Genomic DNA, 24,271 nt, shown 5'->3' on the forward strand with positions numbered 1-24,271 from the left:
TGTCATAAAAAAAAAATCTGTGCTTAAGTTTATCTGTTTTCACTCTGCATACTTAACAACCCTCTTGCTGTGTGATTATGACTAACAGACAAAATTACTTAAATTGAGGTGTTAATAAGGAAGGGAACAGTTTTAAAGAAAGCTATTTTTGGAAAGTTTTACCAGGATTTCATGTGTCTGCAACTGGATCTTTTTTCTTTCATAGACATGTTAGCATTTTAGTGTCTCAAATCCCGGGATTCATAAAAAGCCTCCGGTTTACAGCCTCCAATTAACACCCATTTAACAGCAACATAAATTAATTCCACCCTGCTTCATATCACTTTGGGGGGAAAAAAAACATAACACTAGAAAGTTTACATGCAAGTTAGGTACTTTTTCTAAGGTAGAGAATAGTGTGCGACTAGTATAGAGTAATTGAAATGATAGAGAGCAGGATGAATGAGTAAGTGTCTGGTAAGGAGGGGTGTGCTCTGATACCACGCCTTTCAGTTTCACACACAACCAGCTGGCAGCACTGTTGCTAAGATGATGTGACTTTACTGTAGGCAACTATGAGGTGTCCATACAGATTTATATGCAGCTGTCAAAGGAAAGGGCTTTTGTTCATTACAAATAAATCAAGACCATGCTCTGAAGAGTGCTCAATGAGAATTTCATCACATAATAAATTAAATCGTACTGTAAATACTGTATGCTGCCCCTATGAGAGTGCTATGCACATCTTTTTTATATGTATTATTTTTGCTATATAATATCTTTGACAGAATAATAAAAATATGATATAAAGGTCCTGATTTTCTAATGTGTAATGTGATAAGGCTTGACTTTTTTAAGGTCAAATGCAAAAGTTATATCAAACTTTCAGTAGTTATGACGGCTTTATATTTTCCTTTTCCTAAATAAGCCACTCTAGTTTTCAGCTACTCAAGAAAAACCTAAATAAACGTCACATTGATATTTATGGTGATCAGCAGTACCTTCTGACCTTTTGATGAAGATGCTTTAAAGCCATTGACATTTTCTGTTTGTCACCCAGAAGGACACATTGTGAAATACTACACTCTTGTTTGAAGAGGGTGGTGGCAAACTATATTATCAACTGACCTTCAACAGTCATAATGTTTCATACAGTGCTGAAACTATGGACACAAACTATGATTAAGGGTCTATAAAATGTGAATCGTCTACAAAAAATATATTATTTACTATGGATTATTTTTCACCTTTAATGAAGCTACCATGGTGTATATTTGCAGAAATTAACTTTAACGTGTATTGAATCATATGTTGCTCGTTTTAAGGTTGTTTTTTGTATTGTTCTTTTATGTGAGCACCATTTTTAAATAACTTCAGCATTTAGTATGTTGTCAAAATAATCTTTTAATATTTATCATATCTCATAGTGATAAACCTTGATTTTTATTTATTTATTTATTTTTTTAATGGCACTGTAGCAGGGTGTTACATGTGTGGGTCGTCACTGGATGGGTGTTGACATGGCGCACCGGCGCGCAGATTTAATTCAACATAAGTGCTGACACTAATGTAACAGCAATAGTAGCCCCAGTATTACATTTAATAAAGAAAACAAAATAAAACTAAAAGTTTGCCACACAAGGCGAGCGCTAGTCCCACTCCAGGAACCTACTACAGTACGCAAACCCTCTCTATACTGTTTGGGATCAACATCCCCTAAACTGCCCTAATTCTGGGCTCCCTTAGTCCCGGCATCCTCACGGTGACTCTGGTCTTTTCAAATGGTCTCAGCTGGGCAATGCCTTCACGAGCACCGTCTTTCAATGGAAGGGATTTGTGTAGCTAATCCTGCGGAGCAGATGCTCTCCTCCTTGATGTAAACAAAGCCCCCCTCTGTGTAAGATGGCAGTGCAATTGCCTCAAGTTGACGCCTTTTGAACTGTGCGCAGCCTCCCTGGGCATGCCCCCCAGCCAATCCGGATCTCCCAATAGGCTCAGCGCCAGGCAAGCCTACCTGCTTAGCTTAGCAACGCGTCTCCTGTTCCGCGTCCAAGCTGCACACATCCGGACAAGAACCAGTGACAAGGCGCTCCCTGTCACAGGTACTCGAACTACAAAAATAAATGCGAAGGAGGAAAATTACTTTTAAAATTGACAGAATTGCACAAGTGGGTCTGCATAAGATTCAATACACATGGATAAGAATGCGTGAACAGACAAATTGGCTGTGAACTGCTGGTAAAGTTAAACATGACTGTACCTTGTCAGGGATTGATGCCTGTTCACCAAGGTGTATTGTTAAGACATTCACTTGAGGTGTAGGCCATCTGCCGTGGCATCTGTCAGGACTTGGCAGCAATAGTGCCATAAAGCCAACACAAGAGGGCACTATGTTACATCATTGACCAGGAGTACAGTAACTGCTGCAGATGGCAGGTGTATTATACATTCAGTGTTTGGCAGCTGTTTTATGGGAGTTTGCTTACCCCTGAACTAACTGCTGTCCTTCATGTCATGAATTAATCGGCACCCAGTATGCAATATGACTCCAGCTTTGTTGGACCATGTCACCATGGGCGTAACTGCCAGTGCAGTTGACATCTGCCAGCGCTGGTTGTCACACTTCAAAGGGTGAATGGGAATGCTTTCTCTTATTGAGTATATACACTGCACTGCCAGTACTATTGAGACAGCAGCCTTGAAACAGTGATTGGGTTTTTACTGTACCCTTTACTTAACATATTGATATCACTGAATAGATATATGTCTCCTCTTTAAAAAAGTCTTTCATGAGGACATTCCCAAAATGTTATGAATATACCCAGACATTTAGGATATTTATTTTTGCTTCTCAACAGTAGCAGAGCATTGTGCTGGATAAGATGCCAGCCTCTACATGTTTAATTATAAAATAATAATAATAATACAATATATAGAGCAAGTATGTATTTGACTAAGGCTTTTTTTTATTGGTTTGAATACTGTACTATTCAAACCGCCTATGTATATTCTAGTATTGCCCTAATTTGTGAGAGATGAGTGCACTAAATGAATAAAAGAGGCGCTGTATAGGGAGGAGCCAGGGACTTGGACAGGGGGTCTATATCGCTGAAAGTATCCCAATGGGAATACCAGACACTGTAGCTGATGACAAGCAGGGGGTATTATTAGGTTACAAAAAACCCATAATATAGCAGATGTCATCTAGCCCCTTTGAGTGAGGCAGCTAGTCACCTGATGTGTGTTTGCTGAGACAGAAACAGACCGATTACGACATGGCGGGAGATAGTTGAGAGATGAATATATAACTAGGAAAACATTCTAGGGCTGTGGTCTGCATGAAGCTTAACACCAGTTTGGTGTTCATGACAAATGTCCAGGCAAGGTGATATCCAGGACTTTGAGAAGTGAGCAAAGAAATGAAGATAGTCAGTGGGAGGAATGTGTTGGTAGCATGAGACTGGGCAAGATGTGTTAAGCTGGTGGGTATGATACTCTTTATTTAGACAGTGTGGGAGTCACACTTACAATAGCCTTGTACTATACAGGATGGCCACTTCCAGTAGCAATCATTTTCTAAGACTAAAACTACCCATTTTAAAGCTAATGCAATAAGAAATGGCTAGTAGGATTTTACTTGATGACACTGTGCATTTGATTGGGATATTAGCAGAGGACACAGTTCCAGCACAGGGTCACAGATTGTAATTGTGGCTTCAGGGAAAGCCAGATCTGTTCTGCTTGAGATTTGAAAGGCCTGCTGTTTCCTGATTTACAGTATGTATTACACCCTTGAGCAGTGCATTCACATGGAAAAGCCAAGCCACTGAACAGAAACAGATGAGATCCTGAAAAAAATGTAATGGCCTTTATATAAAAATATACATTCTTTGCAGGTTCAGTTAATAACTTCAGTCCCTTGTTTCTCTTCTGAAATTTTGATCATATTTGATGTTTATTAGAAACATACACAGCCCTACAAACTATGCACACACATATTCCTGTACTTCAGTAATCGACATATAGCCTGCTGTAGTGCTGTGATTCTAAATTTATAAATAATATTTGTAGAAAAGTACCCAGTATATTGAACTGAAGTAAATTTGATCACTGTTATAGCTGCGGCCATGAAGCATTACATGTTACTAATGAAGAAGTCCATTACCTCCTGCATCACTCCAACAATATATAATTCCCCTATAGATAACCTTTTCGATTCCTATTAAGCCCAAGAAGTAGTAATTAAGTAAAATAATTTTTTCCCCTGTGGACTTTTTTAGAGTTTGTCTACTTCTTGGCACAGTCGGCAATAACTTACAGTATTGGTAATCAAAATGGATCAGATGTGGATTTGTAATTACTTAGAAGATTGTAGAAGTTAGTGCTGCCTCTCAAATGGATTTCCATGTTCAAACATTGTCAGTATTAAACTGACAATGTCCTGATCAATTGAGAAAGTATCACGGCTATACTGACCTTAGGAACCATGTGCTCAGCTATTACTAACAAAGCTGATACAGCAAAAGAAAATGAGGTGCTGCGCGGTTCCTGGGGGTAGCTGTGTACCCCAGTCACTCTTCTTTTTATTTAAGTTATTTTCAATATGTTTTAGGGTCGTACAAATGCTAGGTAATAATGATTTTTAACTTCCCTTCACACAACTTCATGTGAATTGTTGACATTAATCCAGTAACGTATTCTTTCGTATTAAAATAACACTTTCTTTTAATGGTTAAATGGTGGATTTGCAGGCAATAGTCCTGGGTATTGTATTAAAAAAGACTGTGGTTCTACTGAGGAGCATTGCTATGGAGAGATGCAAGCAACAGAAAAACACATACTAAATTAATATTAAAAGGGCTGTCATTTACTCACTTTATCATGTCACAAAAAGCCTTTTCACACTTGCACACCCGAGCCAAGCCGAGCCCACCCAACGTGGGCACTACTGTTCAAAGTTGAAGCTGCACTGTGGAATGTAATGTCAAATTCAGTGAACACAGGCGCACAGAGGAGTGGTGTGGATTTGTTTTTAAAATGAATCATGAGGTCGTACTGTTAGAAACGTCTACCAAAAGATTTCACAGGAATTGAGGAATATTGGTTTAAACTGCAGCGCCATTGCTTAATTTGTAAAGAAAGTGGTGCTGGGGCGCAAGCAATGACAATAATACCGCCCTAAGAACTGTACATTCAAAACCATAACACGTTTATTTGAAATTGTATTGTATGTACTAGTGTTAGATGTTTACAGTCACGTATTCTGCATCATATACAAAGTAGTGGTACGTGCAAAAAAATTAATTAAAGGCAACCGCAGGACAATTAATAAAAAAAAACCTTTGTACATGTTTTGTTATATTTTTTAATTTAAATGGTTTTTAAAAAAAAACAGATTAAAAGGCATTCAGATTGTATCACAATTGTATTTACAGTAACAGTAAAGGTTTTTAAAGTCCTAGAATGTTGATTTTTATAGACCACGCTGTTTAAGAGTGTACTTAAAATGTTGCTATTTAACAAGAATAAAATGTCTTGACTCAGAAGACACTGTCCATGGCTTACTCTTTTGACTGGTCTTTTGCAATATCTGTAATCTAGTTTGCAAAAAAGAAACAACAGCAGTCAGACAGACTGAGCCAACGAGAGAGCGCAGTGCGTTGTTGGTGACAGCGGCAAGAAGGAAGAGCTATTGCCACAGTCCAAACTAAAAAAGCAACAACTGAGATTCATCAGATTTCTCATAGAGGAACGTGATATTGCACACTCTAGGCTACTTAGGAAGCCTACTGTTTAATAGAGTTTCACTTTAGTTACAGTTGTCTGTGAATGTGACCCACTGTTTATGCACACGTGAAGGTAAACATAAATGTCCATTGTAATATATACTGTATTAACCAGCTGGGTATTCAAATGCCCTGACATAATATAAGGATCAGCAGCACTGTTTACGTATTGAGACACTGTGTGCTACAGCTTCAAATGTCAGCCCTTTTCAACCGGAGGTGTCAGAAACAAGGAGACCTACTGTAGCTGTTTATTTTTGAAGTCACCAGAAGGGCAAAACACTCATGTTACACAAATGCGTTAAAGCACACTCACGCACACTTGCACGCACTTACTAACCCCAGAGATATACATAGTTAGGTCAGTCAGGGCTTTGTTGGTCATCTAGATCTATTTGTTTGTTTTTGTATAGATTATTCTTGACACTTCGTCACTGCTGGTATTTACTGCTGGACTTGTGTGCTGTATTTCAGAGGTTGTGTAACATTAAAAAGAAAGCCTACTAAATCATGAACACATTGTGCTTTGAATTACACTTTACCCTTGTATGTCTTATGTTGGATATGATGAAATGACAGTGCTTCAGCTGCTCTGTAAGGGATGAAGATTGCAGTTAGCTAGACTGTTAGAACTACAGACCACAGCAGTAAGATTGATATGGCACCTGTGATGTTTTTATTTTATAATTATCAATAAATGTACAGTATCACCCTCAAAATAGCCTAACATTTGCAATTATTTATGCACCCAAACATTGAATATTTTCTTGGTGTTATTTGTACATATATTTAGAGAAGAGTGTAACCAATTACAATGAAGCTTGCTTTGCGTGTTCCTTAAAAAGAGTTTTGGAGAATTATTAGAATCTTGGGATATACGAAGGCCTCTCTGTCCGGGTATCTGCCTGTACATTGGAGTAAATGTGTATACAGTTGTGTCACAAAGATGGCTGCAGTGGGTGACGTCAGACCAGAAACAGGAACCAACACAAAATAAACAGAGAGGTGGAGTTTGGTGAAGCTGAGCACCTGGTTGCGCTCAGCATTTAATAAATGAACAAACAGAAAATAAAAGGTTGAAAGACAGACAAAACACAGGGCACGGCACTTTAGCCAAAATAAATATACAAACCAAACGGACTACACAGACAAACACGGTGAGCTGATATTGTTATTTACTTTACATTTTACTTTCGCATCTCCACACTCGTTCTCCACTCACCGAACACACAAAACCTAAGTGAGTGAAAACATGCTGCTCTTATGCAGCTGTATTAATAAAGTGCAATTCCCCGTGCTTGCATATTATTACATTTTACCTGCACGTGAAGTGCTGTGCAATCCTTGTGCCTAAATACAAATATACATTTTACACCACTTGTGTTACACAGACCTGTTTATATCCCGTGCACCAATACCTATACACCCACATTAACACACTCCACTTAACATACAACACCAATAAATAGCCCAGGGGTGGGGCACTTTGCCACAAGTTGCCACCGCTTACAATGGTTGTGTTTGTGACAACGTGCAGTAAGCAATGGACGATGTAAACTTCCACACAAATAACCTGACATTCAAAATGTCCCACAATCACCAGCACAGTAATCAAAACAAACAAGTGTGTATGTGGTTAAAATCTTTATAAAGACACTCATTACACTAATAAAAAAGCATTAAAACCTATGAATGTAATTAAAAGTAAAAAAGTAATGCAAGTGCAGAAATGTACAGTACAGGTAGGCTACATTACTGCAAATTGTTTCTGGTGAAGAACTCTGTGATACGCATCTGGATTAACTTTTTTTGCAAGTATGGATGGCAAACTTTCAGTGTTTTCTAAAAAAACAAAAAAAACAAAAACAATTTGGCTCTATGTCCGGATGCTGCTCCATAGCAGACCTCAGAGTTAAAAGCACAGCACGCACGCTTACGTCATCGGTGTCTGTTTCAGGTAGAACGTCCTGGTTGCTAAGGTAACACAGCTGAGAATTCTTCAGCATCCCCTGTGGTGTTGTCAGTGTTTGTTTCGGTTGCATTTTTGTCAACACTCTCCTCCTCACCTACATTAAACCCAGCTTTTTTGAAGCAACGTTGCATTGCTTGCTGACTGACAGAGTTCCAAGCATGCTTTAGCAAGCGCACAGCATCTAACGGAGACATTTTTATTTACACTGAATTTTCGTGCAGATGCTTGCTGTTGCAGTAACTGCTGTCAGAGCCTGACACTCTGTACAGGTATTAAATAGCCATGGTACAGTACAGGGTTAGTCACTCAGTAACAAGGTGCAAACAGCTGATTGATCGATCAGTCAAGCTTTTACTACAGTAAAGTGCTGCCTTTTGTATTAAAAATCTATGTGAATGGAAACATAACAAGGTGAAAACAGCTGATTGGTGGATTAGCAAGTATGATTCCTACAGTAATAAGAAGTGTGTTTTGTTATTTAAATCTATATGAATAACACATAGCACATAAATGATGCCTTTGTTGTTGAAATCAATGGGAATGGCAAACAGCAAATGCTATTTGTCCGCTATAAATGGCTGCCCGAAATAACCAGGGATGGTGGATATTGTGTCTAGTTAACCCTTTGTCCAGTTGTGATTTGATTAAACTTGATACAACTGGGACTAATATATGTCATTAACATATATAATTGGACATTATTCATCAGATAAATGTCCTGAGTTAACAGATCCTTTGCTTGAATTATGACAATGTCCAAATGTAATTATTGAGATCTCTTTCATTTTAATTTCTGCTGCATCATGCTCTATTCTGGAACATGGCCTCATGTAATTGCATTACGTAATACAATTATATCACAGTGCTTTTTCAGTTAGTCATCCTTCTAGCCATCTTTGTATTGCTTAGCAAACAAAAGAACTGGGCAGCTGTTCCCTATGAAGGTCTTAAAATACACTTCAGATACTTTTTATAACGTCAAAGCTAAAACAGCCCAACACCAGGAATGTTGATTATTGTAGTTGAACCTCCCTTCATTCATTCAGGCTAATCGAGTTCCAAAGGCAGGTGGTGCTTTAAACTATTAGGTATCTGTAAGTCGCTCCTGATTTTATTATTAATAGTAAAAGCATTGTTAAAATATAACTTCTAACATTCAGCACTAACCTCATACTGTAGTTAAGGAAGCTCAAATTGTTCAGCTCGCCGATGTTGGCTTTCAAAACAATTTATGTTTAATATTTAGATTGTAGACAGCGCCAAATGAAACAACATTTTCCTGTAAATGTCAGTCTTTTGAGAAGACAGAGTGAAAGCATGGCTTAGAATAAGGCTCATTGTTTGTAACTCTTCCGGATTGAATAAAGCTTTGCATACATGTAGTGCCATGTGTACTATGGAGGAAAGTGATATGCGCTGCCTCACCATGTGACCCATGGCGGACTGGCTTAGCTGTGAAGACGTGGTCTGATAATCACAACCAGCAGGTGGATTGCTTAACAAGTTTGATCTTGCTGGTCCTACCTAGCATCTTGGCCAGCATCAAGAATTTGGTCTCCATTACCTCTTTTCAATTGTACAACCAAGCCATGCTGGGGCCATGCCTAGGAGCCTGGTTATATTTCAACTGCAGCCAGAACCGTGAAACTGTCGTCGCACACAATGAATGTGTTGAGTTGGACTTAGTCGGTATTAGAGCCGCTGTATAGAGTTTGACATGCAACAGACCATTGTTGTCTTTGTGTCACATGAGTCCATACTTGCTATCTGGAGAGGGCTGCTCCACAGTGTAAGCCCTTTGCTTCAGTTGGTAAACTGCTTGTCCGACATTCTTGTAGCATCGGACAAGCTATCATCATCCACTGACACCCATGGGGTCTGTTTTGTGAGGAGATTATCTTGTTCAATTCTAAGCTGCAGATCATTGGATGTGTGAAACAGTGCAATCATTCTTGCAGGTTTTCAAAGGGGGCCTGGTAGCCCAGTAACCCAGATAGTAGATGTATAACATACTATAAACAGAACACGTCTTTGAAAAGACAGAACATGAATTGTGTCAAATGAAATTGATTAGCTGTGCTGTATTTGCAGAAGATAGTTTCAACTTGGAGCACTGGAAAGAGGGATAAAGAAGAGGAGTATATTCCTTGTGTGATATCCACTGTGAGCCCCTGCTGTATTCCATAACGTGTCAGCAGAGACATTTGAAGACAATGAAAAAGACTGAAACATTTATTAGATTTATTAGATTTATTGCATTTCTTTTAGTTTTTGTAAATTGCTCTAGAAGAAAGTAGAGAGAATTATTTTATTGAACACAGATTGCATGTTTTAAAGACATTGATTGAGCTCACATTGTGTTTATGTCTTCAACAAGTAGTATGGGCTGTGTGAGCCAGGCCCCCTGTGGTATCCCTCTGCGAATGCATACTTCCCATTTGCAATGGGGATCTATTTACAGACCTGTCATCATTGAAAGCCTAGATGTCATATTGTACACCCAAGGCTGTAAATCGATTGGTTTCCATTGTAATGGTCTAAGAATCTGACCTATAGTGGAACCAAGAAATGCTATGATTTCCCTTACATGAGAGTAGGTGTTAAAACTTCATGCTGATGTTGGACTCTGCTCTTGCAAAGATAAGCGCCAACTAAAACATAGCTTCTTTTACTTCAAACTAATGTGATCCATCTACATTTCCTTCCATCTGATGATGTAGATATTCTTTTACCTGGTGTTGATGGCTGAAGTGTAATGCTGGCTACAGGGATCATCAGCACACACAACAGCTGCAATGCTGGCTGCAGGGATCATAGTGCAGCCTTCCTAGTGCATCAGCATGACAGCTGTCTGGACTGAGCTGAGTAGGGTACTTCTCTGGCGTCTTCAAGTGGGCACCTTCTATCCTTGGTGTTTCGTTGACTAGCCCATGACAGCTTAAGAGGGCTCGACAGTGATGCCGTCCCAAACTCAGCTAGGCCTAGCTTATCTTACCTACATGTCAATGTTTTTTTATTTCTACTGTGCTTAAGGTCCCCAACCAGAATATTTTTGTCTCAACCAGAGCCAGGTGCTGCTCCTCTCTGCTGCTTCAGATAGGTTATTCTATGCATCGCAACTCTTGACCACAGAATCCGATGTCTCTGAGAAACCGGGTTGTGGAGTGTGCCTCAAATCTTCGACAGCCTACCTCCACTGGGTAAACCTGGACTCTCCATCCTCGCTGTTCCGCTTCAGAAGCTAGTTGAGCATACTGAAGTTTCTTCCTTTCATACGGCTCATCCACAGCATCCTCCCATGGCACTGTTAACTCTACCAGGTGAACAAGGCGTGCTGATCCAGAACACAAGACAATGTCAGGTCGAAGGTTAGTGATGGTTATCTCAGGTGGGAAAATAAGCCGTTGTCCAACATCTGGCATTTTCCAGTCTCTAGCCGCTTCCAGTTGTCCAAGATGAGTGTTGATTTTTATACATTTTCTTTGAGGTTGCTTCCCTGGACAGAGAAATGTTGTTCTTCATGTGTCATATATTGCTGGCTTGTCTTCCAATGCTAAGGCCAAACATTGAGGCACCTGGTCATGACCCCAAGTAAACTGTCCTTGGCTAAGACCCACCTTACATCCTGTCAATCTGTCTTGATGTAGCTGGCGATTAACACAAATGACACCATGGATCCTCTCCTACCCATAGATTAAGGTTCTGTAGTGATGGGAGAACATCATATGTTGACCTGATGAGGAAACTGATCCTGCTCTGTTCCATTGTCCATTGCGATCAATGGACAGTGGAATAGAGCAGTATAGGTTTCCTCATCACTCTCCCATCTTGTCCATTCTCCCTGCTTGGCCTGGGAAACTGCCTTTACACACCTCATCCTCTCCTCCTGCTTTTGCACCTTGTTGACTACCAGCTTGCTCCGTTGAGCTGGGGCTGCTTTGTGCCATGTACGAGGAGCTGAACTGACACCAAAGTCTCCATGCTGTACTTGCCCCATGATATTACTGATACCAAGGGCAACCTTTGCATCTTCCACAGCTTCCTTTGCTGCCCACTTTCTTCCAGTTTTCAACACATGTGCTGCCTCCCTCACACATTCATTGTGTGTCTCTACCAATGTAATTTCCAGTCGAACCTTGGCGCACTTAAACTCCTCAGTCAGAGCCGAGACTGGCAGCTGCAGTATCCCTATAATATCCCTCTCTCAGAACTTGGTCTTTCCTTAACAGTAAACCAGCCTGAGACTATCTGCTAATCCAAGTAAGGCTGGGGTCTGCTGCTCCAGTGATTGTGTGAGACATTTACTTTAAATGACAAGTGGATCATGGCAGCGAGGAAACGTTTAACAGCTGTGGTTTACAGACTTCTGTAAGTTACTGTAACTACGACCTACAGTATGTAATCCAGGAAATGTAGACAGATGTTTTGCAAAATGCCTCTGTTAGTTTGTGGAGGTGGCTATTTTTTTTTTTTTTTTACATTTTTCCGGTTTTATATTAAGAAAACAATAGTTCATATAGATATTTTTGGACTATTAAACAGCATGTGAAACAGTAGGGGGAACAGTGATGCAGGAGGGGATGATTTATAATGCCTGCTGAGTTGGAAATCTAGTTTATTGTAGCACAGCAATGAGGGATCCACAGGCTCTTAGGGTGACAGACACCAACACACAATAAATGACAGAATGCCATTAACAACCTCTTGAACTATGTAATGAGAATAGTGAAATACAGCAACAAGTAAAACGTTATGAACATGAATACAAAAATAATTCAATGTTTATTGAATTTACATACTCCACACAGTAGTGTGGAGCTCTCTCCCTCTGCACCCTGTGGACTATAATAATAATAACTGGAAGTTGCAAGCAACTGTACTGCTTCCAAGGAGTCATTGTGAAATTTAAGCATTTTGATGGTTGCCTTCCAGTCAGTTATTTATTTTTTTACAAACTTGACATCAGTCGTAACAACATTTGACCTTAATGAGAGGTCAAAGGTCACAATCAAGGTCATTTTTGAATAGTGCCCATATGGGTTCCTATTTGTGTTCCATAGTAACCATGACCCTATCTACACTCTGTAATGAGTTTTAAGCTAGTTTTACATTTGTCCTTTTTTTTCATAGAGCATACATTAATTCCCATAGGCTTCCACTACTCTTTGAAGTTTCAAGAGTTTTTGTTCAATGACGTTCATTTTATGCACAATATATGCAACTAGAGCAATGCTGAAATTTGATTGGCCCACGGCAGCCATGTTTTGTACTGCGGCAACTTGATTTGGGCAAACTTTAAAGAAAACCATACTTGGATCATATATGCCAAGTTTTGCTTTGATCAAATTAGTGGTTTTAGAGAAGATGATATTTGTGTGTTACTTAGGTTGTCCAACATGGCTGCCATACCACTGAACCAATCAGCTTCATTTCAAGCACCGTGCATCTTGGACAATCCCTACCCATGTAAATCAAGTTTCAGAACTCTGCGATAAGTGCTTTCCGACAAGAAGATGTTTGTAAATTGTCCAAATTTTTTTGTAAACTGCCAAACCATGTGACCAATCAAGTATTCATTCATTTGGACATTAGTTCCCATTGGCATCTTCAAATTTCAAGAGTTTTCATGCAATGGTTTTCATTTAATGCAATATTTAAAGTTTTGTTGGCAAAAAGAAAAATAATAATAACTAGAACTGCCAGGCAGTTTTACAGCTTCCAAGGTCCATACCAGTTGAACATTTTTGCAAGCTGTAGCATTGCAGCACAAGTGTCAGCAACAGATCCATTAACCTATATACACTCTGTAAGAAGTTATAAGCTAGTTTTACATTTGACCGAAGATTTTGAAAGGTTTTTAAAGAAATGCGTCAGGCGGCCATATTGGTTTACGCACAAACACAGTTTTTGAAAAAGTAAATTGTATTGACAGAGGGATTGTGCTTGTCAATTTTGGAGTTAATCAACTAAACCATGTTCAATGAAGCAGTTTTAAATTTAAAAATGAAACATAGGTCTGGCCACCATCTTGTTTTTACGAAAGGACACCATTTTGCCATATTTGAGTTACGCTGTCCACAGGATGACACCTACCAAGTTAGGAGTCATCCTGTGGACAGCGGGAGTCAGTTGGTTAAATGGTTTGCAAACAGAAGCAGTTTGATGTTTGGGTGCATTTTGGCGAATGATGACATATGCAAAGTTTCAGATCAATCGGTTCACCGGTTCCCAAGAAGAATATTTTGAAAGGTTTTTCCAAAAGATGCATCAGGCCGCCATCTTGGTTGACACAGGAGCGCAATTGTTTGGTTTGTTTATTAAATCTGAACTGTAATCTACACGGGAAGATGCCTGCCGGGTTTCATGTTGATTAGTTACAACGCATGCGAACAGGAGCAGTTTAAAGCTTTGGGAGGAAAAAACAACAGTAATAAAAGAAAAAAAAAATCTTTATGGTAACAATAGGCTTCCCAAGCCAGATGAGAAGCCTAATTAAAACTATAATTATCTCTTAAATATGCCCCTAATTGAAGAAGAACTGGGTGGATGCTACACCTTAGTAATAGTCGCCATAGAATAGGGAATTTAACATTGAAAATATATTGGAACTATTTATTTTTTTATAATGGATTCCATCCCCAAGCTTGGATAGAGCAATAGGTGTTCAATTCCATGTTTCAAAAGTTCGGTAACATGGATGTACATAGCTTATAATACACAGGGCCCTATTTAGCAACAGTGCAATGCGCAAACACAGGCGTAAAGTCTGTTTGCCCTGACTTTGCATTCCATAATCAGTGGCAAATTGCTCTAACAGACTTTGAGTCTGCATGTCATTTGAGAATGTTGAGGTGTCTGTCATAGCGCCTGGTGTTTTTAGTGCTTAGGAAATGTATATGTTAAATCTACAGTGAGTTATTTGTAACACACATTTGGTAAGGGACTTTGGGGTAGATGTGCTAAGATAGGCCAGTTGCAGTGCAAACATAATACAATTTGCATTTTCGTTAAGACAATTCGCAAAGTGCACATTTTGTCGTATGTACTATGAAAAAATGTGTTAATGAAGAGAGCCGCAAAATACTAATTTTAAGTATGACTTGTGAGATCTCTAGTGAGAGTTGTGCTTCATTTTTTAAAAATAAAATAGCGGCAGTTCAGTTGTGGTTTGCTTCTATGTTTGCTATAAGTTCAAACATTTTAATTTTTTAGATATACAATTACATTATCTCCAGGCCATTTTAATAAAACATTAATCTTGTGTTTAAAACTACAGTACTACAGTAACATAACAGTAGGTTTACTAGTGACATTTTATACTTAAAAATAAATAAATAAATACAACACTCATTTAGTTTCAAATCACCCAAACAACAATTCAATTTTTTAAATTATTATTTTCAATATAGAGAGCTAGAGAGAGAGGGGAGTAGGGGAGTCCAAAGGGGAGTTTTTTTTTTTTCCCCCCTCCCCCCCCCCCCCCCCCCCCCCCCCCCCCCCCCCCCCCCCCCCCCCCCCCCCCCCCCCCCCCCCCCCCCCCCCCCCCCCCCCCCCCCCCCCCCCTCCCCTTCCCCCCCCCCCCCCCCCCCCCCCCCCCCCCCCCCCCCCCCCCCCCCCCCCCCCCCCCCCCCCCCCCCCCCCCCCCCCCCCCCCCCCCCCCCCCCCTTTTTTTTTTTTTTTACTGTACTGGTCATTTGAACTTTACTGTCTGCGGCATGACTGTAAGTCTGCTGAATACTATCCCCCATTGAACAATGCCATTTGTTTATTTCACAAAGCAATTTAAGCTCAACAGCATTCTTTTTTAAGCAGTTAAAAAAAAAAAAGTCTAAAATGTACAGTCAACATTTTTTTTAAACAGTTAATATATATATATATATATATATATATATATATATATATATATATATATATATATATATATATATATATATACACACTATAACCTCAGGTTATACAAATCAACCCATTCAAAAGGTAATCCATTTGTTCTTATCCATTAGAATGTCTCCAATTGTCCTTCGATTAACAGTCTTCCTCACTTGGTCGAGAAAACATTTGCAATGTCTTGCTTTCTTATTTTCAGATGCATACATGCAGACTTTTTTTCTTTTGCTCTGGTGTTAAATTTAGGGTCGACTCGTCATTTTGTATTTTCTGTTTTGCTTTGGGAGTGGGAGTGTTGATGACATTGGTATGAACGTTCAGTTAAAAACGAATTAGGAAAGCGAGTCAAAGGTTAACTGCATAACTTTGTTGTTTTTAATTGGCCATGGTTATTTCGCTGGTGCTACAATAAGGGAAACTACAATGCTTACATTTACGTTATTTGGGAAGTTGGCGGGTGGCGGGCAGCAGGGAGGCGATATAGCAGGTACAAATAGCATTGTTTTTATATTGGTGACATTTGTTCAGAGAATAGCTGGCGGTATGCAAGGGTGGCGTTATAAAGGGGGGCAGTATAACGCAGGACAACTGTATATATAAAAAATGTTTAATCCCATCAGATTCTATAGTGGCGCCACAACCTTCACCACGAAAAAGCTTTTCATAGTCATACAGTAGCCCCTTGCTAAACCGGATGTGTTTGTCCGACATAAGGAAATGGTTTAAAAACAATACAATAAAATTGTAGATTTACCGTTTTCTATGTATTTTAAATATAAATCATTGTCGTTAAATATCACTAATGTGTTTTGGGTAGGCTACACATTACATTATGTAAAAATCTAAATCTGTACAGTAGGCCTATACAGTATAGTAGTAAACTGTATAGTAGTAAAATCAAATGAATACCTCACACACTTTGTATGTACTTTAGCCTACTGGTAACACAACTAAATCATGCTGCTACTGCCTTGTACACATTGGGGTACAATGCGAATAAAGATTATTTTTAATTGAAACTAAATGATTTTAGGGTTTTTTTATTTTTATTATTTTTAACTTGGTCTACTTAGTATCCTATACAATTAACACACAATAGATCACAGCCCTATACAGATGCTCAGAATGAGCTGGAGGGGTTAATGTGCAGTCTGTTGCTCCCAACATGCTGAGAAAACCAGAAATGTTATAGAAATTTGTTTTCAAGGCTTGTAAGTACACCCTGACTTTAGTGAAAATTAGGTACTTGGGTGTTCGTCTAAAAAATACATTGAGCACAACTGGCAACACATAGCGGACTGGGAAATGCCAGCAACAATTACGACTGTTTAAAACATGCTTTCAAAAGATGTTAACAAATTGATGCAATTGTAAGTGTCACATTTCCCCGCAGCTTTAGTACATTTCATTACAATATTTTTGATCCCTCATTTGCACTGTTGCCACCCTGTTTTTGCGATTTTCTGCAGGAATGCTCAGTGTTACATGTTCATTTAAGGCTAAAGTGCAAATAAGAACTGCGGCTGCAAAGCATTAGTTAAAATGATGCTAACAGCGTTGCGTTTGTTTAGTACATTTCACGCTACACTACCGACTGGCTTGCAACGATTGCGACAGACACAACACTTTAGTACATCTACCCCTTTATTGTTAAAAGCTGTATTACCTGTATTGAATAAGCAATATTGAGTCGGTATTTTAAAGGGATTGTCAGCAACTGTTATAGTCTGTTATAACTTTCCTTCTTCCCATTGTTCATTCATTAACCTGGTTGCTAAATCACAAGTTTCTTCACAAGCATATTTTATATTTGAAGATGGCCCACAATCAACTCCAGCAGTTTGATCGTAATTTTTATTCGAATCGCTTAAGCCGCATAACAGCCCGACTCAAGCCATCCCGACTCATCTCATCTCAACTGGCCGTGCACAGTCTGGATGAATCGTAGCAGTGTGCATGCCCTTAAAACCAAGATTATTTAGATTTCAGTTGGGGTGTCTTCAGATTTAAAGATTGAACATGTTGAATCTTTTTCAGTTACAGTTTCGTTCAGATGTGATCAGTCTGTCTGTGTGCGACGGTTGCCGACCAAGACTGACTGAGACCAATCAGTCATAAGGGTGTCAACCAATGGTGAAGCAGGTCTACGTGACGTGGCTTGTCATGAAATGTCATACAAGATGGTGGCATATTGGATACATAGTAAATACCAGGATCTAGTTGTGGTCAGTCTAATTCAGTCTTAGCAGTGTGCGACACCCAGTCGGGAAAAACTCAGTTGAGACGTCAAACCAAAACTGAGCACAACTGATCGCAGAATGTTTATTCCTTTCTCCAACTGCACCCTAAATGTGCTATCAATTTTCTTCCAAGCCATGTTTTAAAATATATATATATATATATATATATATATATATATATATATATATATATATATATATATAAATTATGCAGATGTTGTCTTAACTGTTTCTCAATACTTTCCAAAAGCCTGATGTAAAATCAGAGGTTTTGTATCAGCTTGTGATTGATATATTTTGGGCTTGCAGTACAAAGAGTATTTCAACTTTCTTTGTGTAGTAAATCAAGTCCATTGGCTGTTCTCGATGTCTGTCTGAGACCTGGATTTGCTGGGCATGATGGTCTTTCTGTCTAAGCTAGTGAGACAAAAAATCTTTTCAGTCCTGCCACTGACCAGACATGCTACTAGACAGGTTTCATGAAGCAAAGTTAAATAGAGGCATAAAGTGGATCTGAGTGGGTAAAGCAAAAATAATCCATAAATGATGGAAGCTATAACCATTGAGTGACAAAGCCTTATATACGAATAAATAAACGTTTACTTATTACGTTGCTGGCTGATAGCACTGCGGCAATATGTACAGTATGTGGTGCAACTGGACAAGAGTCTGCCCATAGAAATACGATAAGTGAAAGGTCTCTCAGCTGGCTAGAGAAATATGAAAGTATATGTGCTTTCGAACACCCACACATTGAACACAGCAAGTTGAGCATCCGAAAGGTTAGGGTTAGGTGCAGCATGATTTATAGGGGTGTAACGATATACTAATGTCACAAATTGAGTGCTGTTGTGTGCAGCTCACAGTATAATATGTATCATGATAATTGTAATGGTCCTGATTGGCTAAGATGAAATCATAATTTAATGATAGACTACTTTGTTAAAACACAAACTATTCATACAAACTATAAAGCATTTATTTTGTTTTGCCCCCCCCCCACAAATTGTTCTAAATTAATTACAAATACAAAACAGAATATAACTGATTGCATAAGTATTCACCCCCTTTAGTCAGTATTTGCTAGAGGCACCTTTGGCAGCAATTACAGACATGAGTCTATTTGGATACGTCTCTACCAGCTTTGCACATCTGGACACTGCGATTTTTGCCCATTCTTTTGCAAAATTGCTCAAGCTCTGTCAAGTTGGATGGGGACCTTTGGTGAACAGCAATTTTCAACTCTTTCCACATATTCTCAGTTGGATTGAGGTCTGGGCTTTGAATGGGCCACTCCAGGACATTGACCTTTTTGTTTTTTAAGCCACTCCAGTGTGGCTTTGGCTGTATGTTTGGGGTCATTGTCCTGCTGGAAGATGAATCTTTTCCCAAGTCCCAGGTTTTTTGCAGACTTCAGCAGGTTTTCCTCCAGGATTTCTCTGTACTTTGCTGCATCCATTTTGCCCTCTATCTTCACAAGCTTTCCAGGTCCTGATGTAGAGAAGCATCCCCATAGCATGATGCTGCCACCACCATACTTCACCGTAGGGGTGGTGTTCTCAGGATGATGTGCGGTGTTAGGCTTGCGCCAAACAGCGCTTAGCGTTGAGGCCAAAAAGCTCTATTTTGGTCTCATCAGACCATAGAATCTTCTTCCACTTGGACTCAGAATCTAGCTGAGATTTGATGCAAGTTTTTTTCAACAATGGCTTTCTTTTTGCCACTCTCCCATAAAGGCCAGTTTTGTGAAGCACCTGGGCTATTGTTGCCATATGCACAGTGTCTCCCAGCTCATCCGTGGAAGACTGTAACTCCTTTAGAGTTGCCATAGGCCTCTTGGTGGCCTCCCTGACTATTGCCCTTCTTGATCAGATACTCAGTTTTTGAGGATGGCCTGTTCTAGACAGATTCACAGTTGTGCCATATTCTCTCCATTTCTTAATAGTGGAGTTTACTTTGCTCTGGGGGAAAGTCAATGCCTTGGAAATGTTCTTATATCCTAGCCCTGATTTGGTGCTGTTGAAGAACCTTATTCCGGATTTGCTTTGAATGTTCCTTCGTCTTCATGATGTAGTTTTTGTTATGAAATGTACTAGCCAACTGTGGGACCTCCCAGAGACAGGTGTATTTAACCTGAAATCATGTGAAACACCTTAATTGCACACAGGTGGACTCCATTTAATTAATTATGTGACTTCTGAAGACAATTGGTTGCAGGACAATGACCCCAAACATACAGCCAAAGCCACACTGGAGTGGCTTAAAAAACAAAAAGGTCAATGTCCTGGAGTGGCCCATTCAAAGCCCAGACCTCAATCCAACTGAGAATATGTGGAAAGAGTTGAAAATTGCTGTTCACCAAAGGTCCCCATCCAACTTGACAGAGCTTGAGCAATTTTGCAAAAGAATGGGCAAAAATCGCGGTGTCCAGATGTGCAAAGCTGGTAGAGACGTATCCAAATAGACTCATGTCTGTAATTGCTGCCAAAGGTGCCTCTAGCAAATACTGACTAAAGGGGGTGAATACTTATGCAATCATTTATTTTCTGTTTCATATTTGTAATTAATTTAGAACAATTTGTAGATTTTAATTTTCACTTTGACATTATGGACTTTTTTTGTGTTAATCAGTGGCAAAAAAGTGGTGAATACTCTTGAGAGCCCCTGTACCTCTATTATGATACAATACATATTGTGTAACGAAAGTTTCACGATTCAGTGACACATCCCAAACCCCTAATGAGTTACAAACAGCTTAATAGACAATACGTTCTGTTGTCATATACATTGAACACTGTGTTTCAGAAGGTACAATGTGTCTCGTTTCATAGAGAAACTTGTTTTGAGTAAAGCAGGCTATCACAGCATATGCGGAGCTGATTTCTAACAGCTATGGTTTTAGTTCAATGCACTGGTTACATCAAAGTTAAAAACACAAATCTGGCACTGAAGTTAAGCTAGGCCAGGTAATAATATATTTTATAAAAAGCAAAGAATGCACAGAGGGACTGTAATACTGGGTAATGAGCAGATGAAGGCAGTTTTGTTGTATAAGGAAATGAAAAATTGAACTTTTTTTCAATTTTAATATCCCAGGACTACTAAAAACCTGAGCACAGAACATCTATAATTATTTGTAGAGCTGCTTCAAGGAAATTGGGAGCTTTAGTAGTCTCAGAATTCAAGAGTAAAGATGGATTGTTCATGGAACGGAAGGCTGGGTCTTATTCTTAACCCTTAAGGACCAAGCGTTTTTTAGAGGGGTACTCCCCGAGGACCAAGTGTTTTTGAGAGGGATGCTTCCCCAGGACAAGGGTTTTTTGGCTGTATTTGACTTTCTTTAATATAAAAATTCACAAATCTATTCTTTACAGTATCATCTTGGAATTGGTGTCCCTTTTTTCAGAACACTCTGGGGAACATTAGTTCTTGAAACATAATCTGCATATACCACTTGTTTCTTGAAGTGTGTAAATACTGCAAAACATATATATGTGGCAGGCTGGCGAGTGGATAGAGGCCCAGAGACAGTCTGTAGTTCAAAAAAAAACCTTTTATTATAAATAAACACAAAAATGAAAGGGCACAAGGGCCAAAATAAAGGGATTTAAACACAAATAAAGCAAGACAAAAAGCAACAATAACAAAAATAACAATTTCCAGGCTGGGCAATGCCTTCACTGGATTCAAACTTTCAAACATACAAGCAAACCACCAGCCTACTTCCTCAGCTCCCTCCTCCCAAATGAGAAGCAGAGGCCTCCTTTTATGTCAGGTGGCTGGGCGCTGATTGATCGTTAATTAACCTAATCAACTAATCAACCCCAGCCACCTGAACATAATAAACCCAGGCAGGTAGGGGAAATAAACCCCACCCCTGCCAATTTAAAAAGGGCCCTATTATTATAAAAACACAATACCAGAATAAATGTTGTAATATAAGTATGTCAAATACAACAGATTTACAGTGTTTTCGTATTTCAACAACTTCCTGTCATGTTTTGTTTCTGCGTGCTGCTGTAAACTGTCGCTGCCCTTTAACAATGAAATGCCCATTTCAGAGAGCAGGCAGTGAAATGCAATCCCTCCCCTATCCAGTGATACAAGCTGTACTGCAAAGTATGGTGGCCCATTAAGTAAAAGAAGTGACGTTGTGAACTGGCAGGGAGGGGGTTAAATTTCTCCCTGCCAGAAAAACATGTGAGAATGTGACTGGAGCCCTAATTGAATAATTATTGATTAATTGGGCTCCAGCCACAGGGGATAAAAGCCAGGGGAGAGGCCCTGGCTGGCAGTAGAGTAGGTAGTAGTGTTTCAGTGTTTCAGTGTTTCAGTGTTTCAGTGTTTCAGTGTTTCAGTGTTTCAGTGTTTCAGTGTTTCGTTGGAGAGTTTTTTATTTAAAATTAAAGGAAGGCTGGGAACTGACTTTATTTTGTAAGTTCATTTTGATTATTTATTTTTGAACCTCTTTTTTGTTGGCCCTTGTGCCTGTTTTTTTGACTTTTATTTAATAAAATAACTTTTTTTGCCTTTACTCTGTCTCTGAGCCTCAATCCACTCGCCAGCCTGTCACAGAAGTGCACTTTTTATCATGTTTAAAATAAATAAAATAAACAAACATTGAACTTTGACTCTCAAACCAAGCTAACGAGGTTCCAGGGCAATCCAGTACAGCCCTGTATCCACGCATGCCAAGTATTGATGTTTATGTTGACATAGCTGGAAAATAGTTTGTGTGCAGCTGTTGCAGGTTATATTAAACCTGAGGTTTTAATGGGAGCATGTTTGTCTTTTGACATATGATGCCATCTATGTTGATTGTCCCATGTCTCACCTATTTAGAGAGGCTATATACACTAGTTACTAAACCCTGCGCTGGACAGAGACACACTAATTGTCCTCCAGGTTGATCTGAGGTGTGCTAGTTTCCTTTTCCATGCTGTAATAGCGAGGTGCCGGGTCTGGTTAGACAGTCTGTGCTGTTGTGTTAACAACACAGATATTTGTATACGCTTTGGGATGGCCTTAAAATGGTCTATAAAAGTGAAATGCAGCTGTTGTTTATTTATTAAGATTACAAAGCATCAGAACAATTTAAATGTTTACATTTGTTTGTACTGCACTGTATAGGTTGTGTTTCGTGCCTCTAAGGATTAATATATTGGACTACCACTTCAACGAAGGGATAGCTGGTATATCTCATTACACCTTTTGAAAAACCTTGTAGGTTGAAGGGACCCACGATCTGTCACTCTGCTCCCACCTTGAACTGTCTAACCTGAAAAGTGAGACCCCCTCTCTTTACATTACAGTTATTCTCTGGCTAAATGCTCTGGGCTGCTTCTGACATTGTTTTGATGTTTTACAGTGTCTTGATACTTGACTTAAAGGTTCTCCCCCAGTAATGATGCCAGCAGTTCTTATCTTCCTACCTCCTACGAAATTCTGACAACACCTATACGGAGGCAAGTTTACAGGCAGTTCAAGGTGAATAGCTTGAAAGACCACAAACTTGCAAAGTTTAGTCTGGAAAACCGGAACACTTTCCCAAGGAAATGACAGTTGGAATTCTGAGAGGAAGAACAGGTGGCAATGGTGGTAAATGTCAAGCTTGCTTAGGTGTCATCAGTGGAGAAAGGAATTCCTGAGAGGTGCCTTGGAGCAGCTTGGTACTTAATGACAAATTTGTTTTCTAGTACAATATAGATCACTGGGATCCTCTCTATATAGGTATTCACAGTATTTTTGTATGTACCGCATATGGTACTTCTCAAGTGTTGGATCTTTTAAGAAAGGGTCATTAATTTGTCTGTTGGGCTGATATCTGTTTTGTTATCCCCTGGAGAAGTGAAATCGAGGTATCCAAATGTACAGCTGTAGTTTTATGTCTATCTAACTCATGAAGAAACGTCATGGTACTGTCCAGTTGACTGTAATTTTGTATTCACAGTGGTGGTGGGAGTTACGGTTTCTCAAGACTTTGGGAATGTCCGGTAGAGTCTTGATGGACACAATGCTGGATACAGATGCCAGATGGGTGGTAAATGAGAACAGATCCACCTACAAAAAAAGACCTTGGATCCAGGCATTGTGGAAACGCAATTATAAAGGCTAAAAAATGCTTGGTTATATAATAAAAAGGGAGTTATGAAGGCTGAAGAAACTGATCCTTTTTAGTCTAGAACATAGAAGGGTTTATGGATAGCGCAGAGACAAGAAACAGAGGACATACTTGGGAGGAGACAGATTTACAACAGAAGTTAGATAACTTTGTCACAGAGTGATGGGTGTATGGAATGGGTTGCCAAACCATGGTGCTGCTGCTGATTCACTGAGATTCGTCAAGAGCAGTCTAGTGTGGTTCTTGGATCCATTAGCTATAAGCAACTAAACAGCCATACGGCCTC

General features: G+C 39.4%; 1 protein-coding gene across 2 annotated transcripts in view; it reads left to right on the plus strand.

Moving 5' to 3' along the window:
- Positions 1-24,271, plus strand: part of LOC121325201 (sorbin and SH3 domain-containing protein 1) — a 198,050-nt gene that overhangs the window by 79,194 nt on the left and 94,585 nt on the right. The window lies entirely within an intron of this gene.

The sequence above is a fragment of the Polyodon spathula genome, chromosome 13, assembly GCF_017654505.1.
Source record: "Polyodon spathula isolate WHYD16114869_AA chromosome 13, ASM1765450v1, whole genome shotgun sequence".
In the NCBI taxonomy this organism is placed as follows: domain Eukaryota; kingdom Metazoa; phylum Chordata; class Actinopteri; order Acipenseriformes; family Polyodontidae; genus Polyodon; species Polyodon spathula.